General features: G+C 36.8%; 1 protein-coding gene across 3 annotated transcripts in view; it reads left to right on the forward strand.

Moving 5' to 3' along the window:
• The first annotated feature begins 2,286 nt into the window (after nt 1–2,286).
• Nucleotides 2,287–16,812, forward strand: part of LOC128992181 (beta-1,4-glucuronyltransferase 1-like) — a 171,971-nt gene continuing 157,445 nt past the window's right edge. For all 3 annotated transcript variants that reach the window (XM_054415633.1, XM_054415632.1, XM_054415635.1), the window contains exon 1: nt 2,287–2,606. The gene's annotated coding sequence lies outside the window, so the exon portion shown is untranslated. The remainder of the gene's footprint in view (nt 2,607–16,812) is intronic.

The raw sequence follows: 16,812 nt of genomic DNA on the forward strand, positions 1-16,812 counted from the left end.
GTAATTTTAGCTAAATGTAGGCCTACTTAACAGAATTATTTTTTATTTTTAACTACCCATATGTTACATTCTTTAAAATTTATCATTGTATTTTTAAACATAAACATAACCTTCAGTTTTGTGATGTGTCTGATGATGCCAGTAAAGGCCTCATGAAATTAAAAATTCTGAAAATATTGGTGAAGTTTATAGTTAAAGTTTATATTCATTCCAATATTACCAGTTCTTCTTGAAGATCTTAATTGTAAGTATGGATTTTGAGGTAACACATACTCGTTACTGCGTAGCAACAGTTGTATTCGGATAACACTTTGGTTACGAATTATGACATCATTCAGGAGTCAGGACCTCAGGGCATGTCCTTCGCCCACCAAGGTTTAGGATGGCGCTGAGTAATCCTCATCCTTACTCTCATCAATCTCGGTTTAAGGATTACATCACTCAAGGATTCTTAACTTCGTCAAAATAGTAAAAAACAACCAAGTAATTCGTCAGAGTAATTAAGACAGGTCTAGAAGAGCTGTGATTGAACTGCTGTATACATCCTGCTAAGTTTTGTAAAAAAAAGCAACTAACAAAGTTGGTAAACGAACAAATAATTTCAGATGAATACAACAATTTAATGTTTTGACCAATTGCACAAAATTATTGATCAAAAGTGGCCTAAATTGATCTCTTACTGAGTAAGTTGATCTCACTGATTTTAGCGAATTTCCCTATAGGGAAGTAGCTATTACCGTAGGTCTCATGGTAAGACTTAGGCCCGGGACCGATTTACTTTTTCATTTTGATGTCCCCAGAGGCCAAAAACACCACTGGTTCAAATTTTTATATATGTATATATATATATATATATATATGTGTCCGTGAACACGATAACTTGAGTAATTTTTATCCGATTTTGATGAAATTTGGTTTGAAGGTGTAAGGCGGGATAAACTTGAATGAGTTCGCGATCCAGCATGATCGGACCATGGGAACAGGGTTTTATGGGGGGTTTTATGGGGTAAAAATTGGTTTTTCTCACTTTTGACCCTCAAAACACAAAATTTCCCAATTTTTCTCTAAACCTTCTTAAAGAGCTTAAAAAAACAAACAATTCAGTATATCAAAGTGTTTTTGTACGGTTATTGGCTACGGATAAAACTAAAAAAATGGTAAATTTTAAATTCCCATGTTATTCTTATGGAGAATATTGTAAAATGTTGTAGTTTGCTTGTTTATGGATATCTTTTGATCAAACTTGGCAAATATATTCATTTTATACTAAGCAATAATTATTTTACTTGAAACACACACTTTATTAGTTTCCTTGTAGCAGCAAACCTAGGTTAAACCTAATGTTATTTAAATAGATCAATTGAAAATCAATTCAGCCAAATGGAAATTCGCTTAGGCGTCAGGTTTGCTGCGGCGGGGGTATTTTACCTGTATACCGTAGCCCTACCTACTGTATTTCTCACGTTGAGAAATTTAAACATTTAAATGGTCAGAGTAGAACCTACTACGGTATTTTTAAATACAGTAAATTACAAAATTCACAAAATATTCACTCTGGTGCGAATCAGTGTTTAAAATACTTTTGAATGGTTAAAATTAGCAAGAAATATATTACAATATACTCAAATACACTAATCAATTACCTTTAATTTAAATCGATTTAACCATCATAATTGCATATAAAGAAGCTGTAAAATCCCGTTATTATTTTTCATAAATATGTTTCATCAGTTAAAGTGGTATTGAAATTCAATATGTTAAACATAAATCCCAGTAAGGGTTAGTTATTTTGAAGGCTTCCAGAGATTTAAATGGTAAAAACAACATTGCCATAAGAGTTTGAATTTGAATCATTGACTATTGGATCAAAGGTTTGAACCGTTCACTCTCAAACACATTCAAAATTATTTCAGAAAACAAAATTACCTACAAGTTTAAATAAAAGGGACTCGTAAGCGGATGCACTTTTATAATAAGAGATTACGATAGTTGAGTCTATATACGTTTCTTAACTTGATTTATGCAACTTGTATAATCCAACCCCTACATTAAATTATGCCGTAAATGCAACACAAGCAAAGCTTTATTGCGCGGATTTAATCATAAAAAGCGCGGCAACTCATCATTGTTATTACTTCAATATTTTCATGAATGAGATAATCAACGTCGCTAGTTGCTATGACAACCAACGCTGACCACAACGATCCAGGTGGTTATTCCTGAAACTACAAGGTTGGCAGGACTGCCGTGCCGCAGCGCAGTGCTGCTTCCTGTGGCGAAAATTCATCAGTTCTCTTCTCCCTTTCGTGCGGTTGGTATCATTCGCTCGTTCGTGTTTGAGGTTAGGTTATATTATTTATCTCCGGTTAGACATTTTCAGTGAATATTTTGAAGTTTGTTCACTTAAAATTGTCAGGATTTAACGTAATTCTTGTATTTCTATAAAGTTGGACGTGCTTATTAACAGTTGTAAACGATTTCCAGCTTTGTCAACCATTTCTGACCGTCTGCCGTTGATTGTTTTCAAACGGAGGGACAGTGTTATTGTAGTTTTGATTGCTGCCTTTGTTTCTCTTCTGTTGAAAATCCATCAAGCAAGAATAAAGGTAAGCCCGTTGTTTGTTAACTGTAAAGATGTAAGTAATTATAATGTCATTAGTAAGTTAATCAAATATAATTGTAAATATTATTAGAACGACGGATAATTTAGGTTAAGTTACTCTTCAAGTTGACGCTTTTGACTTTATGGATGGTGTTCACAGAACATTATAAATGAAGCCGAGGGGTAGTGATGATGAGAAGAATTTAAACGTGACCCCTAGCTGTTTGAATAATGTAAACGTCGTGTACGTTGTCAACTTTTTTAATGATAATTCAAAAGATTGTTTCGTTAGGTTACAGGGGGGAAGACGGTATAATCCAGTGTTGTTTATAAGCTGACAACGTGCATGCAGAGCTGGCATGGGCCCAATCAATATGGGTCTAGGGCTGGAGCTACCGACGAAGTTGTAAACTTTCAAAACCCCTGTTGGGGTTTCTTCCCTTATCGATCATAACACACCGTGAGTCATTAGCAACCTACGCCATAAAGTGGTGAGTGAGGGAGTCCATGCACGACCGTCGCATACCAACAAGTTTCGCACTGAATACCACGGCCAATTTATGCGAAAGAAAGTAGAATACAAGTAGATCTCGAGGATATGTGATGAAGTTGATTATAGGCAGTAGCTATTTGTAATCACAGAAATCAGGGCTCAACGGATATATTGATATGTTTGCAATTTACCATTCCTGATTAGATTAAGCTAATAATTAGCCTATGTAATGGTTAAGTAAAAGTAGGTATGGTTTGTGTTTTAGAAAAAAAGTTTTAAAGTGTGCATTAAGTTAACTTGTGGACTCCGGGAGTAATTCGAAAACGGTGGAAGTTGTGGTAGATGTTGTTATCGTCTGTGGAAAGGCGAAAGGAAGTACTATCTCTAAACCGGTTTACGTCCGTTATCAGGCTCCGGTTGTTAGCACCCAACATTCTACATTATAAAGATAAATTACAGTAAAACTTTGACCACACTGACACCCATTTGTGAAATACTGTAGTATCATGGGAAATGAGAAATTACGGTTATCGCTCCGTAGATGATAAATAAATTGTGCAAAGTCGATAAGATAAGATTTGTTGTAAAATGTTAATTTACTTGTTTGAGCTCTTTTCAGAATTATTCAAACTAGTCATCAGAAGTAATCCAAACTGGCGGTTTGAATCGTTTCAGATAACGCCGAACCCGAACAAATAGGTCCTGTTTACGTTTGTATGTATCTTACTGAAATTTTGTAAGATAATCCGTCTGGCAATTCTATTGAAATAAGATTTATCTTATAAGTTTTTTGTTGGATCTGCTCTCACATTTAAACGCCCCTTAATTGAGGCGGATTCAAGGTGTTCAAGTTTAAAAACGGAGCGACCTTTCTGTCACCGCGGAAACTGGTTCTGTTCAAAGGCGACATGAAAAACATTAGTGACCTTGCTTTATACTGATGGAGGCATACTTGTTTGGTAATGGTACATGTAATCTTTTTCATTATTTGGTTCTAATGATCGGCCAAATACGTCACTTAGATCATTTGATCATGTATCGGTGCCCAAGTATTGCCATTTACAACACAAAAATTTTGAAATTTTGAACAAAACTTTTGTTCCCTAGTCTATGGAGATGTGTACCGTAATGAGCACACGTCTGATTCTTTATCATACAATTGCCTCTATGAATGATCTTTGATTTGGCTTTTAAGTTTTCTTCAAGGTTCAATTGTATCGCTATTTACTTATTATTGCGTATATTATACCGTAGTATTAATACTGTGTATAGTATGAAAACTTCTCATTACGTACCTTGATAAATCCCATCATACACAGCTAACCATGATTAATACATAGCATGACTTCCAACAAAGTTCCTAACTTTAGCTTATAGATTGGGTTGAGTCTAATCATAGATAAGTCTAATCAGATAAAACATAGTCCCTAGGTCTAATCCAGTGGGGCAGTTTTTTCATTCCGTCCTGTATGGTGATTCATATTCAAATTGACGATTCTCAATAATGATTTTGAGCTATGTAAAATTGTTGAGACCCGGTGTTTCTGGAAATCTAAGACCGTACTGTAACTATGTCTATCAACCCAGGAGAATTTTCGCTGTATCAGAGAGCTCCTTGCATTAAAAGCCGTTACCGTAATTCCATTCTGCACACGATAATGTTTGTACAAATCTATCAACAAATCGATAATATTTAAGTTTTGAATTATAAAAACCACATATTGTAGATCGTTGGTATAGGCCTAAGTATTTCAGTACGGTACATGAAATACCTACTCCGTTATCTGCGTCAATGATAATAGGGGCTTTCGTCTTTAATTTGCGGTTTTTATTGGATTTTGATAAACAGTTTCGTTAGTTTATACTGTAAACATTTTCATGTCGCTTTACTAGCGAAGATACAATCCTGTTCGTATCCTGAAGTTATGATCTTCCGTCTTGATTTCTAAGGCAAACAGTAGATTTTTGTTTCCGCGACACAAATGCTAAAACTCAATACTGACTGCGTCGTGTCATAATTCGGAGCCGCAAAATAACCTGGTAAAATCCCCAAGTCACGCGACAGAGGTAGTTTGTACGCGGCTTCAATATTGTTGCCCGTTCCTGATACAGGTGGCGGCTTATGTGAGACACGTTAAACCTATGTGGTTGCAGATGTAGTAGTTTATGTTACGATCAACTTATGTGCTACACGTCAATTTCATCAATATTTATCGGTGGGGGGTTTTAGAACAAATTTGTATGTAGGCTAGTTGTATACAGTCTACTAAAAACCAAGAGTTGTTTATTTACGCTTAAGTTATTTGCTTGACTTTTTATCCGAGGCACAGTTCAATCCACTAGTTTTAGAAAACATAAATATTTTGTTCTAATTTCCCTGGTTTGATCCAGTGGTAAACTATACGGTATTCAAAGATAAGGCACGAAAAAAGTCAAATATATGCCTAATAGGCTCCCTATAATTTTAGATGTTCAGAAATTTACTAAACTTATTATTACAAGTTAAAAAGTTGGTATATGTCTTGATTGTTTATCCTCACGAGCATTGATAATACTAAATAATGTTATGTGTACATTCAATGATAAAGAAAAGATGCTACGAAAAAAATATGTTTATTTTTAATGATTTGCAACAGAACAGTAACATAATGTATAACTCGAGCAAGTGCAGAGAACATAGTTTGCCCACTTATCGACTTGTAGCTGGTCAGCTGTTCACTTGACCGCGTTCATCACTTGAGCAACTTCTAGGACCACTTGTCGCCACTCATAGCTACCAGGTCGCAATTCTTCAAGTGACACAAACTGCTGAGACGATTATTTTTGGGCATCTTCCGTGGTCTCACATAATATTAGTTGCATCGACCAGCGAATCAAACTGTTATTTTGTAAACAAGGATGTGCTAATTATGATTCCTTGTAAACAGTCGTACTCATAGAGCACATTATGTGCTCTAGCTCTATGGTCGTACTAGGTACAGTATCTGTGATTGTACCACTTTTCACTTATCACTTACAACAGTTAGTAGACATTTTCAACGGTCCCTCATAATACCTGTGATTTACTGTACTGACAAAAATTCTCATTTGAGTTGCTGGATTCGTGTGTCAGTTGGGGTTAGTATCACACTAGGTAGTCGTGATGGCACCACTTGTTCCTTATCACTTTGGGCCACTGTCATTATCACTACTGATAACAGTTCCGCCCACCCTTTCCTTCTGGTCAACAGTGATTATCTACTCGTTTAACACTGTTCTTTCATCAGCTGTGCACTTTGTACTACGGTTTATAAATTTCCTTCCAACTGTTCAATGATAATGAAGGCTTTCGTCCTAAATTTGCGGGTCTGCTGTATTTTGAAACAGTTTCATTAGTTTATTAATTGTAAGTGAGCTCTTGACGAAAGGTTGAAGAAGTGTGTGATTTTTCTGAGACTTTCTGAGGAAAAAAATTGTTAAGTGGTGAAGTGTATTTTGTACTAAATCTGTATAATTATTTTGTCAACAAAAATCTGTAGAAGAGGGGAACCAGTCTTTCGATAGGCCTAAAGCTTGAATGGTTGCAAGCCTCCAAATTTACTCTTTTTTCACTATTCGATTTTAGTGAAATTGATTTAGTAAACTCGGTGCATTATTGTTAAATAATAACTAAAAAAATTTTAGTAAAAATATCTTATATCGTTTTGCTGATCGTAAAGAGGCATTGTACGAAAACGAAAACAAACATATAAATAACAATTTATCAAAGAGAGCTTTGAAAGGATACAAATTTTCGAAAAATTAAGGACCGTGTCTTAAGATGCTAATTCCTAAAATTGTGTTTGAATGCAACCCTGAAATACGTTACTGAGTTGGGTAAGGGTTCGTCGATACGGCTATCCTCAAATAATATCTATTCTTAAGATTTTAAATGAAAAATTCAATTCGGAAATGTTTTTATGGAAGCTGCAAATTTCTGATAGACATCAGGCTTCATGGACGTCCCTCGGTAAATATGTTAGATTGGCAGTGTGAGGGGACAGATCAGGATGTGACAAACAATTTATCTATCCCTCTAGAGGTAATGGAGTTGGATACCTATGTATAGCGAAGCCAATGCCATCACACATGTAGCTTACCGAAATTGCCACTGACTTCAGTTAAAAAAGTATAGCCTATTTAGCAATAAAAAAATTAAATCGCACATCAGTAAAACATCATTGGTGTGGAGAAGCATGATATACAGGGTGTTCCGTAACTCTCTGGACACTTGTATATAGCGTTATTCCTATAGGTATAATATAGGTGTTTGTAGGTCAAGACAAACACATTTCACCATAGAAACATGTTAAAGAACATAGAACATCTTCCTTAGGATTGAATTCTAGCTCTGAGCAACTTTTGGTCACAAAACCCGATCAACATCTTGAGAATAACCTACTCAGTATTATATATCCCGTTCAATGTTCTATGGTTTGATTGATCGAAGGCGAATAATTCCATTCCTACGGTTACATTTCACCCGCCCCTCGCAGAGAGGTCCTGCGGAATAACTTTTCTATGCGTCGATCCACGCAGTGGAAGTCAAATGTCCGGAGGTTGAAGAGGCGCCTCAAGACTGGTGACAATCTTATTTACTTGTGTAGTATACGGAGAATGGCCGAAACATATACACTGTTGGCATAGACTAACAACAAGCCAATAAAACCGATAGAGGTGTAATTGAATCACTCAAAGGCAAAGCTCAATTCTACAAATATATCTACCAGAATCTCATTCATAAAACAGTATTTCTATTCTATGCTACCGTGGAACACGCAGATGTCTAGGGATATGCCAACGGGTAGATCACCTTTGAAGTCAGGTGAAAGAATCAACCTTATTTTGCAGACCACAACTTTCAAGTCACGCATCAACGAATGTTTGCGGCCAACAACAAATCATTTCAGATAATCCAAATCAGCGAATTCCAAAGCGCGGCCTTTCACCACGGAAGCGTTTGACGGATTACAACGGGGAGTAAGCACCAGCGATGCGAACAATGCCAACCTTTAGTGACCTTTATCCCCAACCAGCTGTAAACACTAAACAGCTGAGTGCAAGCGGAGGACGATCTGCTTGGCAATTGCATCACTTCCACCTCCATCCCGCAGCATTCCTTGTCAGGTGTTCACATTCTGTCACAGATTCGGTTAAAATACCTCTAGTTAAATGCCATCAAGATGTCTGTAATGGTAGGTTTGTTATGTGTTACGTGCGGAATCCAAACAGTAAACAGAGGTTGTTATACAAACTTTACAGTGTATTATTGATGTAAGGGTAGAAGGAAACAGCTTAGTTTCTTGTGCTCTCCATTTTTACGGAGGCCAAATTAATTACCGTGACTTGGCAAATCTCCAACACCGCAAATCGATAATAGGTCCGCCGTTAAACTTGTGAAGAACGATTTGTAGTTACGTCAAAATGGGTCTTACATTATTCAGGACAAGCATAAGGAAAGGAAGGTGTTGAATGTGAATGTAACATATAAGAATAAAAAATATAATTATTTCTTATTTCTTAAATTACAGGAAATTTATTAAGCAGGTCGAAGCTTATTTTATTCTATATTTTTTTTCGTAGCCTATAATTTCAAAATAAAGACGAGAAAGGAATTCTAAACTCTTCTCCTGGTTACGCATATGGATGTTAGTAAAAGGTTGTTGTGTTTTGTCTTTCAACGCCACTGGCATTTTCGATAGCTTAATTAGTTGATAGCAAAATTATACGTAGCATTTTTGTCCAGAAACGACCTTGCTTGGCATCGAATAAGCAACCTTCAGATATGAAGCGAACGCTATGGCCACTCTGTTATCCATATTATCAATTTATACATGTGATGCATGCAATGTTTTTACCAATATATGTAAATGATAAAACTAAACTAATCATTGCATTTTCCATCATATTTATGTCAAATCGTTCACGGTCCACAGAATAGTCGTCAGACGTCCGATAATTTAACACAAGCTCCAACAAAGGAGTTTAGTGACGTTCGATCGACCAGAAACCCAACGATATTACAGGACAACGAACGCGTTCACACAATTGAACAATTACAGAAAGTTGATTGAGAGTAGACACAGCGACAAATGTAGGATACAAGTTTGAACATTGAATCAATGGGTTAATCAGCTGATTGAACAATGATTGTAATTAGAGCCGTTGTGACGTGTGCTGTGACGTCATTTGGTCAACTCGGTTAGTTCACTTATCTCACCACAACGTTGTACCATAGATTATAGATTGTCTCTTTAATCTCATTGTACTGAATTAGACGCGTTTGACATTAAAATAATGTGTATAACTATTTTGTACTAGCTGTGTGCCCGTTCTACGCACGGGGATCTTATCGTAGCCAGTTGAAACCTTCTTATATTAAGAACAGCAGTTGATTTGAATATTTTCAGATATGCTGGCAAAACAATTATAGATAAACCTTCGCAAATACAGTATCTGACAGTTTCAAGCACAAGGCAAAACAAATGCTTCGCAATTAAATGTCACCCGGATCATGTTGGTCCATATGTTAAATCCAATGATTAAACTAAAAAAATGCTTTATAGATCAATGAGGCATAGCCCTAAGGTAGGCCTGAAAGTTACTTTCCACAATGGTTAAAAGTATATAAGGTACTACATTAACCTCACAATTTAACACTTTATTCGGGTTGACATTTTTCATTATCAAGATGGGCTTGTCCTTTCCGTGAAATACTGAGAAATAAAGGACATTAATGCGTTACCAACAGACATACACACACAGATCCAGAACTTAATTAGGGAATTTGCTACGCTTTAAGCATAACAAAGTACATACCTATAAAATTAGTATTTAAAATCTTTGTTAATGTCATCAAATTTTATCATAACAATTTATATTTGCTTGGACCGAAGATGACCCGTAATGCTGTCGAAATGGCGGCTTACTTTATGAAATGAAGTAGGCCTACTATAGACAATTTAGATTGGTAATTTATAATAAAAATTACCAAAATAGGCCACGAACTATTGATGCATAAACAACGTAAAGCGTTTAAACAATTCATGATGGTTTACTGAGTTTTACTAAAATGTGTTAGCCTGTCGTTTTCTTAGCATAAACTAACATTTTGGAATCCAGATAGAAAAAGCAAAACTTATACAGTTAAATTGAATACGCCTGTAATAAATAAGGTGCAACACCAACGATAGCTAATTTGTAAATTACAATGATGTTGTAGTACGTTCTAAGGGAAATCAGTACCAAAAACCAACGTTTACAGTTAAGAACTGTAGTACATCCGACCAACTGTATGCGTTAATCAAGTCCCGAGGATATTGATCTCTTGGTTTTGGTTTTTCTCGTAAAAGGTTATTGGCAGTCAAAGTTATTTACCATTAATTGCTTCTTTTATAAACAACTTTTAATGTAAACTTATCGGTGTCAGTTTGAAAAAAAAAACCTTATACAAACAACTGTTTTGTTATTTAACAGATTACGTATTCTCTAAACAATGATTGGTATAGGCTATCCATTAACATTAGAAGGGAATGTGATAAAAATCACACAACGTTGGGTTTTTGGACGTTTTTAATTTTATTTCTTAAGTAGGTAGGCCGTGTATCTTAGGAAAAAGTACCGGCATCAAGGATCGTCGCCAAAAAGGTTGTTATGAATAATTGGCTAGGCGTACGTACCCAAGAGATGGACTATTTGCCTATTGGCTGTATGGTCCAGCGATTGCATCACACGGTGAGTAGGAACTATTGACTATATATATAGTCAATGGTAGGAAAAGAAAGAGACACATTGGAAAATCGAGTTTAGCATCATCCGTAAACCTCTGTTACAATCACCTACTGCAGTTGTGATTTTTTTACTTTACACTTTACACAACCGCCATTGAAGCGCCGTCACTGAGTGGAAATCTTGTTTCTAAGCTATTGGCGACGATCGTTATTAAATTTAAGTTTCCCACCCGTATACAACACTGATTCAAGGTCTTCTTTCTTGTTATCAAAACTCAAGAACAATTTCATACATTAAAGAATTTCTGGTTCCTGACCTGGATGATACCTAGTTATTAATTTCATTTACGGTTACACTATTACACTATATTATTGAACTTACGATTAATTTAATCCGTTAAGTAAGAAAAACGTTTTTAATCTCACTTCGTTGAGATTCGCTTTCAAAATGTGATCGAAAATGGTTGCGGTATTTGTAAACAACATTTGTAAACATATCAGTGACAGCTAGAAAAAATTATCTTCATCCGAACAGCTGTTCGTTATTTCATAGATGATTGTGTGATAAAAATTGGACGAAAACTTTAAAAAATCGCACAAAACTGCATTTTTGAACGTCCGTAATTTTATTTACAAAGTAGTGAGACCATATTTTAATGGCTAAAGACACTCTCACCAATCCAGTAAATACATTATAACGACTTGGATCTTGATAGGTACTCTCGTTTTCCTGGAGAAGATTGCGTAAAATGGCATCTTGAGTGTTGCAGACAGACAGACAGACAGACAGACAGACAGAAATTTAGATGAGACTTGTTTCGGCTTCCTTAATGTATAAAACGTAAAAATAACCTAAAAATTTATGATTCTGAGCAATGTACAGACAAAACTCTAATTTTATATATATAGATTCATATCATAGAACTTGCAATGTTTAAGCCCCAGTAACTACGAGTGCTTTGGAACTTCTAACAAACGGTAGGATAGAATGTTGACAGAATATTCGTTTAATATAAATGTCATCATTATTGATTAATTGCTTGCTTTCTAATTTCTTTTTAAATTGGATTTGTAATGTTCCGGACGGTGCAAGATGGTGCAAAGTGAAATAGTTTGAAAACAAAACCTTACCATAAAAAGTACATACAGTTTCTAGGTGGTCAGAACGGCAATTTGGAAGTGCATTAAAGACATACTTACGTGAGTCCAATTTAATTGTTTATAAACGTAGACTAGCTGATTAACAAATCGTAGGCTACAAATTGAAACGAATGTCATTTTCAAAGAGTAATAAACAAAGCATAATTTAGTCCCATGCATTGACAAGTAACCCAATTTATCAAAATTAGTGTCGAGACGTTTGTAAAGTGTATCCAGTACTGTAAATGTATCCGAGAACAATATCAAGTACATCAGAAAACTTAAACCCGAATATTTCCCGTTACACCCAATTAAATAAAAAATTAGGTAACTTATTATAAGACAGTTTGCGTCACATTCAAAACCACAAATGATCTCTCACGCCGAACCGCGATTTAGCACAGTCCTCTGCTATTTCATGGTGGCGGCGTAAATGACCGTGAAATAGTTGGGTAAAGAAAATTTTACATCTCTCAAGTCTCGGGGCAAAAAGGGGAGTTCTTCTCTCACGACAGAATAAAAATAGAGCGTTGACCGCGCCCTTGACAAGACAACAGATCCAGGCATAGCTTCGAAAGGGATAACTCTGAAAATTCCTACAAAACACATTTTTGGGACAGTGCCTGTGCATGTAAATTATTTCGTAAAAGCCTCTAAGCTTAGCATTGTTCTTTAAAAAGCCTGTACATGTAAATTAAACTATCATTCTTTTCAGAGCAGTGCCTGTACAGGTATATTATTTCGTAAAAGTATCTTTGCTTGAATTGTTTGATTTTCGGATCAGTGCCTTTACCTTTACATTTATTTTATTTCATGAGAGTGTCTTAGTTTAGAATTCTTTTTGGAGTAGTGAATTTAAGAGTTAGTCTATGGTAATACCTTCTAAGCTGCGCCCAGTACAGTTTACAAGTGCATCAGGTGTAGACAATACTTTGTTTATAATGGACCTGTAACATTCCTTTGGCGGTACACGGGTATCCATCTGTGTGGCACGCACGGCGCGCGGCGGCACAGCAGAATTTGATAAATCATAATAATGTGACAATAATACAGGTGGCATAGAAGCGGTGGCCGAGACACTGGCGCAAAAACAAAAACTGGACATGTCGTTACGGTTTATAGACACTAAACATATCTTAATTTGGGAACGGGACGATTGGCACACATTTTTGGATCTTCTGCCCATGGCAGTATTGGCACAATCATTTGAGCGGAATAAGTAGGGTCAACTCGCCTGCTTGGAAAAGGCACGATTGGCACAACCGCTCGACCAGGTAAACAAAATCGAACGAAGGAAAACGGGAGGTTTAAAATTCCCCGTCAACTCTGCTACGACAGTCATTTGCCGGTAATATCGCGTATTTTCAATGATTAGGTTAGGTTATGTTAGCTTAGGTTAGGTTAGGTTAGGGTAGGTTAAGTTAAGTTAGGTTAGGTTAGGTTAAGTTAGGTTAGGTTAGTTAAGTTAAGTTAGGTTAGGTTTAGTTAAGGTAGGTTGGGTTAGTGTAGTTTTATTTGGGTCCAGCAGGGGCAGTGACCGTAGCAGCAGATTTGTCGCTCAAACTTACACCATGGATGAAGTAATTGCTAACTCTAAGCCTTCTTTCACACCAGCGCTTAGAGCTGTTTAGACTATTGAATCATATGGGAGCTTTCACACCAGTGCGGGTTGACCCGGACAAACCTAAACCTCCGTCCGGGCTGAAAAATCACCCGCACGAACCTAAACTTCCAATGCGGGTCGAAACCGCATGAATAGTTTTTAGATCATGGGTTCTTATGTACGCTTTCACACTTGCGCGGGACGGGCTGGTTTTGCCCGCACATAAATCAGTAGTTTTGACTGTCTATGCCTATCAGTGGTTGAGTGTGGTTGATTTTATTGTACTCTTGTAAATAGGCAAGTTTGTTGTTCTTGGTATTGAGGTTGAAATTTATATAGAGCTTATTAGTTTGGTCAAGCTTTATATTTAGGTTTAGTTTGAAGGTCAGTGTGTAGGACGAGACCCCCACTGCAGCAAACCATCTTTCATTTGCATGTTTAAATTTTTACAAACGATTTTATTAAACATGCCTGATTTATTTAATATAAAAACATTTGGTTTAACGAGCACTTACATGTTCTTCTAAATATATGGAAGGAAATGAATTGTTGTTTAAGCTAAAACCGCCTACAAATATGTGCATAAAAATATCAACTACTGTATATATCAACCATCAACTACAGACTTACTTTATCTCATATAGTCCACTGAAATAAAAAAAAAATGGTCCCCAATGTTATAGTATATTTCATAACAAGAGTAGAAAGTGAGTCATTATATATTTGAGACCATGTTTGAAGTGCGAGATTCATCCCACAGCTGTAACTTTTAAAAACACAAGGAATTGACATTTTCACACACACGGCATCGATCCAATTAGGTTATTTAGCAAGGGGGCACTGTATTTTATTTTCGGATACAACAAGTAGCATAACCACCTTACTTTTATTTATTTGAATTAAATGCATCCAAAAATCACAAAGTTTCAGCCTGGAAACGCCCGGATCCGGGCAGCTAGTGTAAAAGGGCCTTGCGGGTCGCCCCGCATCGACGGTCCGGGACGGTGCCGCACCGCGCTGGTGTGAAAGAAGGCTAATAAGCACTACAGCGGGGGCTTTGTGGGGACAAAACAATTTCCATTTTCCCTCATTCTGGCTACCTGCCTACTACTTCCTTACCGGTCTGTTGTGCCAATCGTGCCTTTCCGAACCATACAGTTTGACCCTTCTTAATCCCCTCTAATGATTGTGCCAGCCGTGCTATTCCAAATCGGCTAAAAATGTGTGCCAATCGTTCTACGGCCCTTGATTTGGGTGAGTCAATCTTCACCAATCGCTGGCAAACAGAAACAGCTCAGCGATATTCTTTCTATTGGGACATATCTGTCCAATCATGGAGCAACGCCAATTGAGCGAACGTAGGGAGAGGATAAGAATATTGAATCATCCGAAAATACAGGTTGCAAACTCTAAACGATAAATCGCCTATACAGGGTGTCCCGTAACTCTCTGGACGCTTGTATATAGCGTTATTCCTTAGGTCAAGACAAACACATTTCACCATAGGAACATGTTCTTCTTCTTAGAAGCCTACACCTCGAGCCTACAATGCGGTATTGTCACGATTATCGACGTATTAAGCTATCACTTGAATAGATGACAAGAATGCAACAATAAATGCTTGTCATTGTACTAAACCACAGAGAAAAGGACTTTTCCTACAGTTACCTAACAATGTACATGTTCTCTCACTGATTTTAGGAAGCAAAGTGGCCAATTTGCTCATCAATGAGACAATGTTAACATTGTCTCACTCTAATTACTTTGTCTCGCTCCAGATTTGCAACGTGAAGGCACGAAATGGTGAGCGCGTAACATGCAGGCAACGTCGTATGCGCGCGAAATACGTTGGCAGCACTGGCTGTAAATCAGCTGGTCAGCTGTTGTACTGTTGTATTTGTCACTTCACATTACATGTTATATTAAAAGTTCACTTCTGTGTAAAAATAGGTTATGTTTCTTCACCACTTCACCAATTTATTTGTTTTATGGTAACTGTAGGAAAAGTATAATGTGCAACTCGAGTTCAAAGTACAATTGCCTCACTCGAGAAACCATTCCTCACTCGCCTACGGCTCGTGAGTAAGGATTTCTCTCGAGTGAGTCAATTGCTCACTTTTCTCACTAGTTGCACAAATTCTTCAAATTCTTTCATTGTAACTAGATAGTGTGGAAAAGGCTTATTCCATAGTTCCAATAGTTTGTCAAATATGTTTTAGGTAATGGACGTTTCACTTTACAAGAATTCTGGTTACAGAACTCACCTTTTTATTTCTGCACAACAGTAGAGTCGAAGTCGTAAAATCGTTTCTGCATACTTATTGTACTCTGGTCACTTCTTGCCATGCATTTTCACTTCAGAAACATGGGGAATGTTGCATTGCCTACTAAAAGATTAAGACGGTGATTAAGCTGGGCAAGTCAAGGCACGGGGGGTTAGAATTGGTTTAATTCATTTGATATATTTTTCCCGATATCACGCGCAAAAAGGATCCTCCAAAGTTTTACAGCGTTGCGTTGCAGTAAATGGTGCAATATGAAAATTGAAATAATTCAAATTCCTGTAGTGACGTGCCTGCTGACACCTTGGGCGGCGTCGTCAAGGCTGTCTGGTTTTAGATAAAAACAAGTTTGGAATATCCTTCCATTCCTCGAGCCCCCAGTTAGATGGTTCTGGGAATCGCCTTGGATTCGTCGTTCTCAGCAACGCAGACTCCGTGTTCTAGTTCGGTGTTGATGAGGGCTAAACATCCCAAATTGAAGTTCAAATGCTTCTGTCTCTCATATTAGAGTGACAAATGTTTAGAGGTTGTCAGGTGAATTAAAAGTTAAGTATAAATATAGCAATTGAGAAGCTATGTAGGGTATAGGAACGACCTAGACCGAGAACTACTAAAGCGAGTGGTAGTCTTCCTAAACCAGACATCGGTACACTACGTTGTAAAGAGTCTATATGTGGTCCAAGAGTAGATCAGTGATTATCCCACTGGAACATCATGAAAAAGACGTTTATGTACATTACAATTCATAAGAAGCCTACAAATGCGGTATTGTCAAGATTATTGGCGTATTAGCCATCACTTGGATAGATGACAAGAATGCAACAATAAATGCCTGTCATCACTGTATTAAACAACAGTGAAGAGGACTTTCTGTGATTGTAACTAGAACGTGTGTAGAAGGCTAATTATAAGTTATAAGTTATAAGTAACTGGTGCCGTACGAA

This window comes from Macrosteles quadrilineatus, unplaced genomic scaffold (genome assembly GCF_028750875.1).
Source record: "Macrosteles quadrilineatus isolate MER2022 unplaced genomic scaffold, UCM_ALF_1.0 Scaffold_4__1_contigs__length_99947679, whole genome shotgun sequence".
NCBI classification, from domain to species: Eukaryota; Metazoa; Arthropoda; class Insecta; order Hemiptera; family Cicadellidae; genus Macrosteles; species Macrosteles quadrilineatus.